The 18295-nt window shown below is 37.9% G+C and overlaps 1 protein-coding gene across 1 annotated transcript in view; it reads left to right on the top strand.

Annotated features, from left to right (window-relative positions):
- LGR5 (leucine rich repeat containing G protein-coupled receptor 5) overlaps positions 1-18295 on the top strand; it is a 196891-nt gene that overhangs the window by 19497 nt on the left and 159099 nt on the right. The gene's annotated exons all lie outside the window — the stretch shown is intronic.

Genomic DNA, 18295 nt, shown 5'->3' on the forward strand with positions numbered 1-18295 from the left:
AAGAGAGTTGGAGAAAAGTACCAACGAGACCTGTGTTCCCATGCCAGAGGAACAAGAAAACCTAAGGATGGGCATATGAGTTAAAGGGTGAAGTGGTGAAGCAGCAAGTGATATTAGACTCTTAAGGAGAGATGAAAACGTTTGGAATGGTCTCTTAGAACTGAGATGGAATAAACAAATGGAAGTAGCTTACATTTCCTGATTTCCTATGCAATAGATTCACATGGAATTTAATGGTGTTATACCGGGTGTTCCAAAAGTCTTACTGCAGTTTTAAGCTCTTAAAACTTGAGGATTTTGGAATACCCTGCAGTATAGATCTAGAGAAAGGCTTGGAATTTTTTACAATTCACTTATTCCCAATTGCCAAACCATATTCCTATATTCATTGAAGCTTCCTATCCCTCACTTGCACTAGCTCTGTTACCCCAGGCAAGTTATGTCATCCTGTTGCCTCAGTTTGCTCATCTGTAAAGTGAGCTGGAGAAAGAAATGGAGTACCTTTGCCAAGAAAACCTCAAATGGGGTCAAGAAGAATCAGACATGACTGAGCAGCAGCAGCAGCACCCCTCATTTTCAGAGGGTTTTAGACAGGTATTTGATTTGCTTTTCACCCTTCACCCAGATATTTCCATCCCAGTAATTTTCTTATAAGCTTAAGGAAAAGTGTTATTAGGTGGAGGGGGGTATCCATAAGGGTGAGATCATCACAGTCATATTTGCCCACTTGTGGGATCAAAGACAGCCTGGAACAGTAGAATGAACACTAGATGTGGAATTAGACTCTGGAGTTTGAATCCCAGCTCTTCCACTAACTACCTGCGTAACTGTTGGCAAAGTAATTCAATTCTCTAGGCCCTAGTTTACTCATCTGCAAAATGGGGGAATTGGACTAACTGATCTCAAGGGTCTCTTCCAGATCTAAATCTCCAGTTCTATGATCTTAGCTCAGAAATCAGGAGCAGCACCAGAGTGAGGGACCTGGAACCCACACCTCCACTCCCATCCCCCAGCCTTAACCTTCTAGGCTTCATGCAGTCTAAGGAGTTCAAGGTCTTTTCTCCCCCAGTGAATCTTCAGTTTATCACAGAAGGAAATAAGACTCTATTAAATTAGCTTCTCTAAAGCTGAAAGCATATCTCATTTGATGATTTCAAAGTTCTTTGGCACCATAAATAACTGATAGCAAGTAATCTCCATCTTGCCGTCACTACCTCTTTCAATGACTTCTATATCCCAAGTAGGAACATGGACAAGAGCTATAAAATTTGGGAGGGAAGACAGACTTAAGAGGTATCTGCAGGTATGTGAAGCCATGGCTATAGATTGATGAAATGGAGAAGAGAAGGAGAGCATTTGCTACAAAAAAAAGAGGAGATGAATGCCTAGACATGAAAAGTCATTGAACTCCTTTCCTCCGCAGAAGAAAATAGAACCAACTTTCTGCTGCAATTGGTATAGCGGAAAGAGTAGAGGCTCCAAATTCCAAGGACCTGGGTTCCAATCCCATCTCTGAGTCTTTTTACCTGGGAAAGTAATATAACCATTCTAGGCCTCAGTTTCCTTATCTTTAAAGTGAACTTGGCCTGTAAGCTGCCTTACCCCACTCGATCTATAGTTCTATAACGTCACTTTTGCTCTCTAGGTCTCAGTTTCCTTACCTGTAATGTGAGAGGTTTGGTAGCTTCTGAGGTCCCTTCCATGATCCTATGAAGTCACCTAAGCTCCCTGGGTCTCCATTCTTCATCTGTGTAATAAGGGGATTGGACTATATCATCTCCAGTTCTGGATTTATGATCCTATAATCTTAAATCCCTTAACCTCCCTGGGCCTCAGTTTTCTCATCTGTAACTAGGTGGTCTCCCTCCTAAAATCCCAAAATAGTTTATTGGATTACCATGTATTATGGTTGGGAAATCTAATTTGGAGAAAGTATGTTATAGTAAAACAAGTTCAGAGGTCAGAACTACTAGCTGACTATATTTGGCGCAAATTCAGCTGTGGGGACCTTGAGGGATAAGCCTTTATAAACAAACTGTAAGATCAAACTAAGCAGTACTGACCCTTGCATATAATGCAGAAAGCCTCACAATTAGGTAGTAAAAGACTATGAAATGTAATCTCTATTGATAGGGAATTGGCCTAATTACCCTAATAAACCGATTAAACATCTTTCTGTTAGGTGCTGTGTAAGGGCTTTGGATGAATCAAAGCTAGGTCTAAGAGATGCTAAAACATTCAAACACAAAATAAAAATCATGGCCAGATTTCTTTTAAATGTTGCCAAATGGAATGTACTAAATCCAAGTGTTTGTTAGGACGTAGGTGAAATATTCAGAGAGGTGACTTCCTTGTTCATTAACTTTTCCGACTCTTATAAGGAGGAGAATTCCTGTCCCCATCACTCTATCAAAACTCCCCCTTTTAAGTCAAGAATGACCTCTTTGTTGGCCAGTCCAACACTTTTTCCCCCACCTTGTCCTCTTTCTCCTTGAACTCTGTAAGCTTTGCCACTATTGAGTCTTACCGTTCTCAACCTCCTTCTATATAAGCTTCTCCTTGATTGGCTTCTGTAACTGTAATACTGAACTTTCACTAACTCCTACCTCTCTGACTACCCCTTCTCCGTCTCCTTTGCTAACACCTCCACATCCCCCACTTCCACATACTATTTTGTTATGAAGAAGAGTTCTTCTCTGCAGTTTTTACATAGGATATTAAGTAAGACTGTCTCTTCCCTCTTGATTCATCTCTCCCATATTCAATCTTTCTTCCTTTTTCTCCCTACTGTATTAGGAGCTCCTGGCCAGCTTGATGAATCTTCCAATCAGATTGATAAGATCCAAGGGCCAGAACCTTTATCAGAAAGGTTATCTCCCATAGAGATAAACATAAAGACTAGCCCCTTACTGGGATGACTCATGGAATTCTTCAAAGTTCTTTTCAACAGTACCTGCTTTTTCCTTGCTTGATTCTTAATGAAAGGATATTTACTTAGCTGTGGTAGGGAAAGGATATTCAGTAAGAATACAGTATTCACTCATATAGCTGCAGGTTCCATCATTTGTCATATGGAAGGTTACCAAGGACAGGATTTAGTGATTCATGGAGCAGTGGAAATCTGTCAACTGTGAGGGGCATTAAATCTTCATAGGACGGCCTCTTTTATTTCCTTAGGAGAACCAAAAGTTGTATTTAATGACTTGAGTAGTAGCTTTTTGGATCAATCAAGTATCAGGGACATCTGGGTACAATACCCAAATGGATCATCATCAGTTTTTTGCCACTATTAGCCATAAATGGAATTTGTATTCCCAAACAACCAAAGTCTGAGAACATCTGCTACTGTGGAGAGCTGCTCCTAGCCCCATATCTTCTGACCTTGAACCAGACCAGCAGGCTGATGACAGCAAAAGATAGATTGTCAACAAGAATTGGAAGAGAAAGTTGGCAAGAGTTTTGAAGAAGAATGAATGAAAATGCATTTATTAAGGGATTGCTATACAACAAGCACCATGCTACTTGGGGTATGAATTAAAAGGCAAAGATAATCCATTACTTAAATGTCTTCCTATTCTAAAGGGAGAAAACACACATAGGGGAGTGGTGAGGAGGGACATGCACTTTGGTCTGAAAAGTTCCAGGAATGGTAAATGCAATTCCTTGTGCCCTCTCCACCTAGGTACTAGAAAGTACCTCTATGGAAAATGGAGGCAGCCAGATAGCATAGTGGATAGAGCTCTGGACCTAGTATCTGAAAGACTTGAGTCCAAATTAGGTCTCAGACACTTACTAGCTGTGTAACCTTGGGCAAATCACAACTACTATTTACCTTAGTTTCTTCAATAATAAAATGAAGGTGATAATAATAATACCTCCCAGGGTAATTATGAGGATCAAATGAAATATTTGTAAAGCACTCAGCAGAGTGATTGACTCATTGTGGGCTCTCTATAAATACTAGTTATCATCATCATCATTAAAATGGCCCTTCCTGCCGAGATTCACACCGTAATCTCACCAGGTTGATAAAGGGCTTCCCTGACCAACTCCTATTATACTACATGACAACCCTAAACCTTACTTAGCATACAAGGGCATATCCAAAGGGGAGTCATAGTGTGTCCTACCCTCCTCCTCCCCACCCCATTATGCTCTCCAAGGGCTGCTTTCTCTTTTAAGAATGGCTATACACAAAAATAGAATACATAGGGGGCCACTTTCCTGGTCACCATAGGATCAGAGATTTATTGCTGGAAGGGACCTTTAAGGTCATCAGTTCCAACCCCCTCATTTTAAAAATGAGTAAGTAGGCCCAGAGAGGGTAAGAGACTTCCCCACAGTCATACTACTAACAAGTAGAAGAGATAAGACTTAAACCAAAGTCTTCCTATTTCCAAGATTGGCTCTCAATCTAAGATGTCATGCCATCTCCCAAACTTCAGGTGGCAAGGGATTGACTCAGCTGATCTAAGTACAGAGGTAGAGATGGCAGTGCTATTCTTCTTCCAACACCTGGGCAAGTGCATTATGTGTGTCCCACCAGATCCAAAGGGAGGAAAGAATGAATCCAATGTGTAATTTTGTGTCTGTTGTTATAATAATGACAAATCCCATGTATGTAGGGTTCTATAGTTTATAAAGTAATTTTATCACCAAAATGATCACAAAAGGGGCTGAAGCAAATACTGGGGAGAAGTGCTTGGTCAAATATCAAAGACACCAAAGTCATCCCAGGCCATCACTGATTGTCCTGACTTTTATCTCATCACTGAACTTTGATGAGTCTGGAAGAGAGAGTAAGGCTGATGACTGTGGAACTCTGACTCACTTAAATCCAATACACTAGCAAGTCAAGATATCACCCCTTGATGTACTTGGCATCCTTCAAAATTGAAGGATAATCAGCAAGTCTAATAGGGAATGGGCAGCTAGGTGGAACAGTGGATAAAATTCCAGGACTGGACTTAGGAAGGTTTACCTTCCTGCATTCAAATCTGGCCTCAGACACTTGCTAGCTGTGTGACCCTGGGGTAAGCCACTTCACCCTGTTTGCCTCAGTTTCCTCATTTGTAAAATGAACTGGAGAAGGAAATGACAAACTACTCCAGTATCTATGCCAAGAAAATCCCAAACTGGATAAAGAATTGGAGGCACCTGAAAACAACTGAACAGCAATAGGGGGAAATGACACAAATACAAAGAATGTTTGCTTCAGAATGTTTTCTTCCTTTGATTTCCTAAGTAGAGTGCATTCCAGATGGTGCTTTCACCAACACAGGGAAGGAATAATAATCTTTAAAAAATACCCTCAATAAAACTTTTTAAAAAACCAACAGAGGCATCATACCTCCTTAGAGCAGTAGAATATCTCATGATGAATCTTTGCAACCATCTTTAAACATAAAAGCAGTTGATTTGACTTTCTTAATCACAGGGAAAAAAACCCAAACCTGTTTACTAACAGATAACATGAAGACCAAAATTCTCTCTCCAGGGAGAAAATGAACCAGCTTGTTTGGCTCTGTGACAAATGACAAATTACAGGTTCAGTGAAGATAGGGAGGAACCATTTGTATATGACCTGAGAGGTATCCTGAAGAAAGCTGAGTAAGATCTGGAAAGAAATGTAAGATATCAGGACTTGGGACTGAGTATCTATCACTGGTGCTACATTGTTCTCAAATTTTCTCTTTTCTAGATTTCATATACCATTGTTAAATGTAAGCTTCTTAAATATTATGACTGACGACTGTTGTTTTTGTCTTGGTAAGCCGCAATTCCTTTCTGATTGTCAATGTCTTTTTTAATTTCCAAAGTGAACACAATACTCCAGATGAAGGATAATGAGGGCAATTGTCTGTCACTCTGCTTTGTGATCATCTCCCTCATTCTGAATATTGTTGGCCAGTCATTTCAGTCATATCCAACTTTCTGTGGCTTGATTTGAGATTTTCTTGGCAAAGCTATTGGAATGGTTTGCATTTCTTTCTCCAGCTTATTTTACCAATGAGGAAACTGAGGCAAACAGGGTGAAGTGACTTGCCCACGGTCTCACAGTTAGTAGGTAACTGGGGCTAGATTTGAACTCATGAACAAGAGTCTTCCTGATTCCAAGCCCAATGCTCTATCCACTGTGCCACCTAGCTGCCAATTCTGAACATTATGCTTCTATTAATTTGCCTTGTCATGTCATATTGAGCTTATAGCTCACTAAAACCCCCAGATCTTTTTCATGAATTAATGAATGAAAAAGTGTTTAAGTTCTCACTATTGTGCCAAGACTAGAGATACAAATAGCTCATTGAACTGTTGTACGATCGTACCTATACCATTCTGTATTTATGCAGTTGGTTTTTTGAGGTCAACCAGCAATTCTGAGAAAGGAGAATGTTAGAGCTTCTTGGACTATCTTACATGTGAAAGAATAGTCAGATCACTGAGTTCCTCAAGCACTGACAAAATAAGAGAGTAATTTATTTGACACCACCTGGAGCACCAACTTAAGGAATTTTTCTGCTTGTGATATGTTATGTCCATTATATTAACTTGCATTTGGCTTTTTTTTTTTTTGCAAACTTGACCGATTCATGTAATGTTGATCAACTGAGATGTTAGGTCCATAATACTGCCCACAACGACTGTCAAAGATAACAAATCTTAGTGACAAGATTATTAGTCTTAGAGTCAGTAGACCTGAGTTTGAGTCCCAATTCTGACATAATCATTGGGTAACCCTGGGCATCACTTTGTTCCCCTGAGACATGCATTTCCTTAACTGTAAAATGAGGATAATCATTCTTGTGTCTTTCCTATAGCATGGTGGTAAGTCTTAATTTAATTAAATTTTATTTTAAGATGAGCTAATATTATTATTTCACATGAGAAAGTTGTCCCATGATGTGAAGAGCACATTATAATTACCCAGTGTGCAATGAAAAGATTAACATTTTTCTGTAGAACTGCAGGACAAATGAGGCAACCTATGGTGTGAAAAGATGCTGGATAGATAATGTAGCAAGGATGACAGATCACAGATAGACCACCTGACAGATTGGATTCCAAAGGACCATAAACAAATTATCTAGCAGCTCAAAACTCAATTGGATAAGCCAGCATTTCAACAATTAAAACAAAGATAGAATTGACAAATGTAACATACTCAATTCTTTTGTTCAGAACTTGGAACACACAGAGCAGCACTTACTGGTAAGTGTGGTATTGTAGTTCATCTTTATTAGGAGCCAAAATAATGCAGGATGATCATTTGCTAAAGCTGAGAAGAGATGTAGACTGGTATGCATCTCTATTTTCCAACATAAATAATCATTCAACAAGAAGAAAAGCAAAGGAGCAAAGTGATAGGAATTCTAAGTGTGCATTCAAGAGATCCTCAAGTATGGAAGCAATTTCAAAGGTGGAAAAGACTGTAAACAAAAGTGACAGAGATTGTGGAGGGGAAAAAAAGGAAAAAGAAATGACCTGATGGGGGGGGAGGGGGAATAAAGCAATGTCTCAATAAGCATACAACTGCTGATGTACCACAGTTCCCAACATGCCACATCACAGACTACCATCTCTCCCATGGGACTGGCTCACCAAAAATGTTTGGTTCAGTCTGTTGAGGTCTCAATTTGTAAGCAAAGTGAAAAAAACAAAATTGACTTTAGAACCAAGTTGGGTAGAATGTATTTACTCCATATAATGTGTCTACTCCAGAAAATAACCTACTTATAATCTGATAAAAGAAGCCACATACTAACAATGAAGCTAAGCCTTACTTTACCAGAAGTAATTACTAACTTGACATTTGGCTAGTATCTAATACTCAAAGTCATTGAATGATGTTGCAGGTTTAGAGGAAAGAAGGCCTTCCTCCCCCCCCACCCCCACCCCCACCCCCTTGAGATTACAGACCTAGAAGGGCTTGCTTGCTTCTTTCTCTATACTGAGCATTATTTAAAATGACTATTTGTTTTACAGTTTAGAAGACTCCACAGGTAGCCTCAGGAGCCTATTCAATTCATTAACATTAAATCAACAAGCAGCCCCTCTTCCTGTCTCTTTCTGGCGGGATTAATGGATGTGGGCAGGGTTTGGGCAGCTCATAGCAAGCCTCTCACTGAGAAAGCTCCCAAGCTTGACTAATTCCTCACAGTGCTAACTTCATAAACTTACTTTAGGCTTTTTAACTTTGACTGAAGATTAAAGGTAATGACTTCATGCTGTTACCATTTGAATGTGGGATACTCCAAGAACTGTTCTGCTTAATAACTGTGTATGTGTGTATATATGTATATGTGCATATATTTTAAAATACAGAAATATACATATATATTTTAAAATACAGAAAGAATAAACATAACTTATTTAATGAATATATCTTATTAGTCTAGGTGCATGGGTATGTGTGCATGCATAATCTTTAAGACTGTATTTGGCATATATCCCCATGAACATTCAATAATGTAATAATATTAATATAAATAGAGATGTTTATATTATCATAATAATATAAATATGACTACTTATATTATTATAATAATATAACTATTTATATTATTATAATAATATAAGTAATTATATTATTATAATATGTGTTCATATTATAATAATATATTATATTATAATATGATATAATATGTAAATAATATAAAAATTAACAAGAAGAATGATAGTAATAATAATATTAACAATCACTGGTATTTATACAGAACTTAATGGTTTTCAAAGCATTTCACATGTGTGTATCAATAATGTCATTTGATCCAGTCAGCCAAATTACAAAATAAATTTGGAAAAAAACAAAGAGGTAGAATCATATTCCAATTGTAGTATCTAGGCATGTGTTTGTAAAATGTAAACATGAAAGAGCATGGTTAGAGTATCAAAAGTGCTATGATGTATTCTGGTTATCTGTGAAGGCTTAGCTTCACAGGGAATTTTGAGTTTAACCCCGCCCCCCTAAAGTTGAGTATGATTTCCCACTTAACAAAATTGATTGTCTGAGAAAAGACTTTCATCACCTGTAAAGAATTCCACACATGACTATGTTTATATCTCTTTTTTCTCCCTAGACAGTCTTAAATTAAATTCAGAATTCGAAGAAAGGCATACAAAGAGAGGGGGAGAAAAGGGGAAAATACAATATTTCCAGCCCATCTGACAAGACTACATAAAAAGCCCCTGATCAAAGGGTCTTAAGTACACTTTACTGGTGTGACAAACATCATTTTTATCCTTTTATTAGATTTATTTTTCTTCTGAAAACTGCAGCGGGCAGTGCAGCGTTTGTGAAAGAAAGGTGGCAGGGCTGTGTTCTTTGATTCCTAATTAACACCTTTAGTCTCCAAAGAGAAAGAACAGAAATACCATAAAATGTTGCCTCTGCATTGTTCTTCCGCTCCGTTGGTTCGCTAAAAGTCGGCTTGGGCACTGGCAGCTGCGATAAAGGACCAACTCAATGGATGTTTTGTATTGTGCCTACTGGAGTGAAAGAAGGCAACCATTTTATTTTCAAATGGGCAGCTGCATAGTGATGTTTAAATGGAGCTAAATGCAAGATTTACTGTTAATTTATAGTAATTGATTATAAATAAAGAAAATACAGTGCACTTTCAAGTTTGTTTATGTGAGCTCTCTCTCTTTTTTGAAGTAGTCTCAGAAAAGAAATTTGGTAGAAGAATATTAGGGACAAAGAAACAATATTTATAACATGGGTCAATGACTAAAATGCTCTCTGGAGAAGTTAGCAACAAGGAAAAGCATTCATGCATTATTTTAAAAAATCAAAATACTAACTTTGCAACATCCAAGCAAATATATTCTTTAGAAATTAACATGTACCCTTTGAAATGCAAAAGCTATATGATTACACTACATATAAAAGGTTCACTTGGTTAACATGATCATCACTACATATACACCCTTTTCCCATTTTATCAAAATCCTAAAATTTGCCTGGATGGGTGTTGTGTAAGAATTCATACACTTCCCCCCCCCCCCCCCCCATCTTTTTTTTCTCTTCAGAGTATAGAGTTGTATTTTGCCTTGGTTAGCAGAATAAAAGGGGCATTTAACTCTGGTCAGATAAATCTCACTCACATTCAAAAAAATGCAATTAAGGAAATATGTAAATCTAGATGTTTCATCAAATGCTAGCTAAGGGGTTAGTAGTTCTTTACTCACACAATGACTGAACTGAAGAACTTTAATGTCTGTATGAGGACCATTGTCCCAGCAGCAGTGCCTGTTGGAAACAGAGTCCAGCCTGGCCGTGGGAAATACCTACATATTTGACACAGACCCTGTTTCTGAGAGAAAAGGGGGTGGAATAGAAAGTATGGAGATTTTACTGTTGCATTCTAATCAGCCATGATCTGCCTAATTTGCTTTGATCAGGAAGATAAACTAATTTTCCTATAGGCTGGATAAAAGTAATTAGCAATCCAATGCTTTCATGTGATTTGAAAGGGACCAAAGAAAGGGGGAGCAGAAATTGTAATGGTGGGAGCTAAGTACATCTTTGCGGCTCATCTGAGAGCATTGTGAGTTCAAAATAGGATGCTGACATAGAAGAGAGGCTCAGGATAAAGATAGTTTCATGGGCCGACTGCCATTGTCAACCCGTGATCTACAATACTTTGTAACTTAAACAAAATTACGGAAGGGTGATTTATAATTGGTTTCAGCCAATTCCTGCTCTTTTGTGGGGATTCTTTTACCTTCCTGTGAAAAGGTACAACTACAGTCTCACCAAAAACATTGTTACACTTTCACAAAGTTCAAGATATTTTTACTTTTACATTTTATTGCAGAGTATCATGTGATTTATTTGAACCCCAAGCCACTGTTCCAATGAGATACGTGGAACCGGGCATTTTCTATCAGAATTGTGATTCTAGAGATGGAGAGAAAAAGTCTGGTCAGCTATCTAACTCTAATACGCTAGAGTTTGACAGAGTGGGCGGATCCTAGACCTTTGAAGCAAGAATCTCTGGGGTTTTTTTCCTTTTTCTCTTTTTTCCCCTAAACACACAAAACTATATAGTTGAGAGATAAGAAGGGGTTTGGGGGAGGGCAGGGTAGAAATGGATATTTTCAATGGCCAAGGAAGTCAATCTTTGGTGTGACCTTTTTTTTTTTGTTGATGTAACCTTTGCATCCTGGTACTACTTCCTGGTGTACACTCCAATATTTGATGCTACATTTGTAACTCTGTTACAGGTTTAATTGCCTTTTTGGCTTCCATTCTTCCTTCTGCAATGTTTTGGGGCACTTGGCTAATTTGTATTTCATGTCAAATGCTATGTACCTACAACATAAGTGGCTCTTTTAAAAGTTTCTCATGAAATTAGATTGCACTGAATTTCAACATTAGGTAGATATGATGGCTTCAATACTTTAAAGACTGATCATTTCATAACCCCTCTGCAGATTTACAGAGTGACTCTGATGTCTTTAGAGGAGTTCCTCTGGCACAGGGACTCTTTAGCTGGGTTCATGGGTAGATTTAAGGGGGTCTGTAAACTTGAATGGGGGAAAAATTACATTTCACTAACCTCTGATTTCTTTTGTTATCCTGTGTGTTTTATTTAATGAATTGGGGAAAAGAAAAACCATTATTCAGAGAAGAGGACCGCAGGAAACTGTAGCGTGCCAAAGGGGGTCCATGACACAGAAAAAGTTAAGAATCCTAATTGCGGCAGCCAGCTTTCTAATGATAAACTTCTGAATTTCACAAGCCTAGCCCAAATTTTTCAGGTTTGGTAAGATCTGACAATGTGATCAAATGCTGGCAAAGTCCTTGAGAGCTCAGAATCACACTATGGTGAGAAGGTGAAGTTGGACATTATGAAAGATAGATTATATAGTAATTCTATAATGGGGGGAATTTGATAAATCTGATTTTGAGGCTTTGTCATTTTATCTTGCTTTTAGGATGTCACCATTTCGAGATTTCATGGGTGTGGGTACTCTATTGGTGCATATCATAGCCCCTCCATAGCTTGGTAGAGCATCTTTGTAAATAGTTTTAGTCACATACACACAAAAAATAAAATCATCCATTGACCATATTTCTGCCAATCTGACTAATCTTAACTAGTCTAGTTTTAGATGACTTAACTAGTCTTAAAGGACAAGCATAGAGCCAATAACACACCATTCCTGGAGTCTTTTCACATGGATGGAATTTGTGAGAGTTTATGCTCTACAGGGTTTTCTGTATGCTCCAGTGAGACATAGGAATAAGACTTTAGTGGAGATATGTTTGTTTTTAAAATTATTTTAAACAGAGCAATATTGGTCTAATGAATTGTGGGTGTGGATTCAAATCCACTCCTGTTCATTAATTGTGTGATCTTAGAAAATCAATCATTCAGCAAACATTTGTTTATAACTGCTATGGGCTAGACACTGTACTAGATGTTGGAAGTACGAGACAAAAATGAAATAGTGCCTGCCATCAAGAAGCTTACATTATATAGAAGGAAACCACATGGGCATATGTGTAAAATGTATACAAGGTAAATCAAAGGTAATGGATGGAGAGAGTACTAGAAAGTCATTGAACGTCTCTGAGCCTCAGTGACTTTATCAAAAAAAATGAAGAGTGTGCTCTCAGTGACTTCTAAGGTTCTTTCTACCTCTAAATATTAGAGAGAGGGGGTGGAATGGAGGGAGAGAGATTGAGAGAGAGAGATGATGATGGTGGTGGTGGTGGTGGTGATGGTGATGATGGTGGTGATGATGAAGAAGAAGAAAATAGGAAGGTAGGTAGATATAACAAGATTAAGATGAGAGGATAAAGATGATAGATGGATGGATTAGAGATAGGTGATAGAAAGAAAGAATAGAGGTAGAAATAAAGGACAGGATTGAGATGCTAGATAGGATAAGAAATACTAGATGACAGGACAGAAATGAAAGATGCTGGATAGATAGAGATAGAGACAGATGATAGGTAGATAGATGAGAGAGGTGATTCAAAATATCAAACACCTGCCCTCCTCATTACTTCTAAAACAGCCAAACTCCAGTAAAGAGCATTACATTCTCAGTGCCTCCATTTCCTCATCATCTTTAATCCCTTGCAATTTGACTTCTTCCCACACACCATCGTTCTTGTTGTTATACTGTGTTGTTGTTCAGTTGTTTCAGTCATGTCCAACTCTTCATGACCCCATTTGGGGTTTTCTTGGCAAAGATACTGCCATTTTAGTCTACAATTCATTTTAAAGATGAGGAAACAGGCAAACAGAGTTAAGTGAATTGTCCAGGATTATACAACTGGTAAGTTTCTGGGGCCACATATGAACTCAGGTCTTCCTGAATCCAGGTCTGGCACTCTATCCCCTGCACCACCTAGCTGCCCATGCAATATTAGTACCAATCAATTGTATTCCACAGACATTAAGCTTAAATTTCATACTAAGTGATACGGAAAAAACAGCCCAGTTTTTGCTCTCATGGAGTATTACATCCATGAGGTGTAATAATAGGGGCTTTATACATCATGTACAAATATACATGACACAGGTCAAAAGTAATGGGAGAAATCCAGAAAAGGTGCTCTTGGATCTAACATAGAAACAGATCCTTGAAGGCCATACTGACTTACAAAACCACAAATTTACATTATTTCTGTTGCATTGTATGTTTATTTACTTTATTGAATATTTGCCAATTACATTTTAATCTATTTGGGGGAGTTTTGCTGATGAGTTTGACATCTCTGCTCCAGGAAATTTTGAGGAGGAAGAAATAACTTCCAGCTAGCAGAGTCAGGAAAGTGTCATGAAAAATGGGCACCTAAGTTAGGCCTCTGAAAAGGAATTGACACAAGCCCAGATGAGGCAAAACATCCCTGGGAGAGGCATTGAGTTTAGAGAATATAGGAAACATATGAATGGATAACTATAACAACAAGTTATCATTAAGTATATATTGTTCAATCATTTTCATGACTCTATTTAGGGTTTTCTTGGCAAAGATACTGGAGTAGTTTGCCATTCCCTTCTGTAAGTCATTTCACAGATGAGGAAACTGAAGCAAACAGGGTTAAATGACAGCTAGTAAGTGTCTGAGGTAGGATTTGAACTCAGGTCTTCCTGATTCCAACTCCAGAACTCTTACCTTCTATACATCCTAGATGACTCTGGTCTAGCCTGTCTCAGTTCTTACTGAATATCCCCACATATATATCCCACTGGCATCTCAAAGGTAAGAAGCCAAAAGCAAGCTCTTCTCCAAAAGACCAGCTCTTAATCTTTCACTTTCCAATTTCTCTTAATAGGCTCTATCATTTTGAGTCACCCAGAATGAATCATAATTCATTCCTCCTTCATTTCTCCCTACTTTCAATTGGTTGCCAACAACAAGCAATCTTACCTCTAACATATCATAATTTTTGCATTTCTGGTGCTACCATATTAGTCCAGACTCTCATTATCTCTGGTCTTGACTATCAAAAAAACCTTCTAATTTTGCATTATAGCTGTTTACATGCATCTCTTATGTTCTCTACCATATTATCAACTCCTTTAGGGCAGGGATCATGTCTAACTCATCACTGGATATTCCCTGGCATCTAGGGCAATACTTTTTAAGTTGTACATGTTCAGGAAATATTTGCTGAATGAATTACTTACCCTGTTTTAGCAGATCAGTGAAGTCACTATGACTCTCCCCTAAAAACTAACTGTACTTCATCATTGATAAATTATTGAGAGAAGGTTATGAACAAGTTTTTATTAAGTGTCTACTGCATACTAAGCACTTTGCAAGAAATAACTTAGTTCATCCTCAATAACCCTGGGAGGTAGGTGGTATTATGATCCCCATTTTTGCAGTTTGGAGGAAACTGCCAGAATCATAGCGCTAAAAATGTCTCAGTCGGGATTTGAACTCAGATATTCCTGACTCCCAGTCCAGCTTTCTGATCATTGAACTACCTTTCAAGAAATTTCAAAGCTGCAGACTTTGACAGCTTCAAATCCACTATCAATTCTACAACACAAAACCAGATGATCCAAACGGGACTCGTTCACTTCCACATTCGCAAGTTATTTATTTCCTCCTTTATCCCTGTAAATGCCTAAAACTACATCTACAAATTAAGAATATAATTCTTAACAATAACTCAGAGCAGAGGTGCAAAAGTTTTCCTGTGAGTTTAGTAGAAATAAATTATATATCATTATTTTTCAAGGTCTTCATTGGACTTAACTTGACATGTGGTCATATAAGTGGTAGAAGAGGGACACAGAAGGGGGAGGGAGGAGGGAGGGAGGAGGAGAAGGAGAGAGAGAGAGAGAGAGAGAGAGAGAGAGAGAGAGAGAGAGAGAGAGAGAGAGAGAGAGAGAGAGAGAGAGAGAGAGAGAGAGAGAGACTCTAGCACTGAGCCGAGAAAAAAGGGAAATGTGGCCTCTGACCTGGTTACAAGAAAAGAGAAAGCCAGAAAGAAGAAACTGTTGCCAGGACTGGCTAGAAGCCAGACTCAGACAGAACATTGCAACCCCTGACCCAGGCACAGAAAAACAAAGCCAACCAGACAATCCTGTATGTGGCCTTCACAATCACCATCCCATTACTGCTGACTGTTGCCCTTGAGAGTTGGTGGTAAGATTGTAACACTTCACCTTTTGCTTTTCAAACTTGCATTGATACATTTCATGGTCGTTTGGGGAATGCCTTCCTAATTAAGGCAGAGGTGCTTAACTGGAGGTCTATCAACTGTGTATTTACCGATTTTATAGTATATATGTGTATATATGGTATAAATATGTGTACATATATATGTGTGTAAACATAGAGATGTTTATATGTATTTATGTATATATGAATATAAAATATAAATTGTTAAAACTGTATTTCAATATGATTGATTTATTTTGTAATCCTATGCATCTAAAAATCTCATTCTGAGAAGGGGATCATAGACTTCATTAGCCTGCCAGAGAGTTCTAACACACACACATGCACACACACACACACCACCCATGGTTAAAAACCATTTCTTTAGACCTGTTTTAAACCAAGAAAGTCCAACTCTATTAATAACAGAATTCTATCTTCTCAATTCAGTCTCCCTTGATCATTGCTTCCTTTTCTAATACCTATGATTCTGGAGAGATCTTTGAAACAAGGTAACAATATATTTCTAGTCTTCTCTTCCAAGTAGCTAGGAGATACAAGGTATCAGCAGGGTAGCTAGGTGATGTAATAGATAGACTGCCTGGTCTAGAGTTACAAAGACTCTTCTCCTTGAGTTCAAATCTGGCCTCAGACATTTATTTGCTGTGTGACTTTGGGTAAGTCATATAAATCCTTTTTCCCTCAGTTTCTTCATTTGTAAAATGAACTAGAGAAAAAAATGGCAAACCACTCTAGGATCTTTTCCAAGAAAACCCCAAATGGGGTCCCAAAGAATTGGACACCACTCAATAATATCAGCGGAGATTACAAAGTAAGATGTTAACCTTAGTCAGTTCTTTCTCTTGAACCTCTCTAGTCCAGGAAGAAAAACTCCACTTCTATTTCTTTTCATGTCAGTTTTATACTCACCCATGTGTCACACCCCTGAGATGCAGGCCTTTGTTTCCTTCACTTTACCCTGTAAATAATGAAAACACAGAAGCACTGTTTTTGAACTCCTGTAACGCTTTTGCCCACATGTTCTATAAATACATGGAAAGATAATAGATAAGATAAATTTCCACTTTACGTAGGTATTATTCACCCATCAGATCTAGACATGAATTCAGTTTGTCCTAGATCTGAGGCCTACTTTCTATCCACCACCTCAGTCTGCCTGCCTCTGCCATACATATGGAGCAAGCCATTTAACCTGTGAAGTGCCAACCCTATCCCCCCACTCCTGCCCCTGCTTCTCCTAGGCAATTCTGTGATACAAATTGCAGAAAAAGTGTTGGGCTACAGTGGTAGAAGGGATTTCCTCATCTGAGTCCAAGTATCACTGAAATCACACAGGTCTAATCCCTACCCCTAAGGTTTACGTATCCTCTTCTTGTGCCTTAATATAGTGACTCATGAAGGTACATTCCTGAGGGCTGTAATAAAAGATCATGAGCTCCATTAGAACAAAAGCTCCTTGAGGACAGAAACAGGGTGTGTTGTTTTTGGTTTGGGGGGTTTTTGCTTTACTTTACTTTGTAGCCCAGTTCATAAAATGCAGTGCTTTTTAAAAAAAAAAAATTATTTATTTTATTCTGAACTTAAGAAATAAAACAAGCATTTCCATAACAGTAGAATAAAAAAAAAAAGTTGTACACGGAACTACAAATCTATTGTGTACAACTTTTTATTCTTTTTAAGTATATAATAAAATTATCATTATGTAACTTTCTTTTTTCCCCTTTTTTCTCTTCCCTGCCTTAGATATGTCTACCATTAGACACAAATATGTATACATATATATATGTATGTATATATGTAAAACCATTCTATACATATTCCTATTAGTTCTTTCTCTATATACAGATAGCATCTTCCTTCATATGTCCTTTGCAGTTCATTTGGGTGGTTAATAAATGCTTGATAACTAACTATTGTCATACCAAGACAAGAAGTCTTTGAATTCAGTGACAATTTGTAGTCTCATTATGTCTTTTATCCAAACACCAACCAATCTAATTTGAAAGGGACTTGTTACCACAAGCCACCAGGTGATTATTTTTTTAAGCTTCTGCTACCTGTAAAAACCACTTCCTGAACCACAGAGTGGTTTTTATTTACATTGCCAAAAGGGAGGATTACCTGTGCAATGAAGCTATGAGTCATTGTCATATAAATAGATTTGCCTAAAACATAGTCATCACCATATGCTTAGAGGTGGGATAAAATGAAGAGGATGACCTTTTTGTTCATGTTTCTAAAATAAATGAGAGTCAGGATGGTATAGCTGATAATGAACTGGTCTCTGCAGCCAGGAAGACCTGGGTTGAAATCTCTTCTCTGACCCCATCTGGCTGTGGGACTCTGGACAAGTCTATATTGGATTCTGGGCAAATATCTCAGTGTTCTAGGAAGCTCTCAAAGAGTCCAAGTTCCAGAGAAGGTATCAGCTTTCACTGTTGAGAGGAATTTTATCATCTAAGAATTCCTTACATTAAAAAAAATACAGCTGCATTTTCTATCCCTTCTAAAATAATTTTGAAAACATACAACCTTTTACCTAAAATTTTTTCAACCACATAAATGTGAGTTTGTGTGAATGTGTCTGCCTTTCACAGTAAATTCCTAAATGCCAGGAACCATGTCTTTGTAATGCTAT

Source organism: Notamacropus eugenii, chromosome 3, assembly GCF_028372415.1.
Source record: "Notamacropus eugenii isolate mMacEug1 chromosome 3, mMacEug1.pri_v2, whole genome shotgun sequence".
NCBI classification, from domain to species: Eukaryota; Metazoa; Chordata; class Mammalia; order Diprotodontia; family Macropodidae; genus Notamacropus; species Notamacropus eugenii.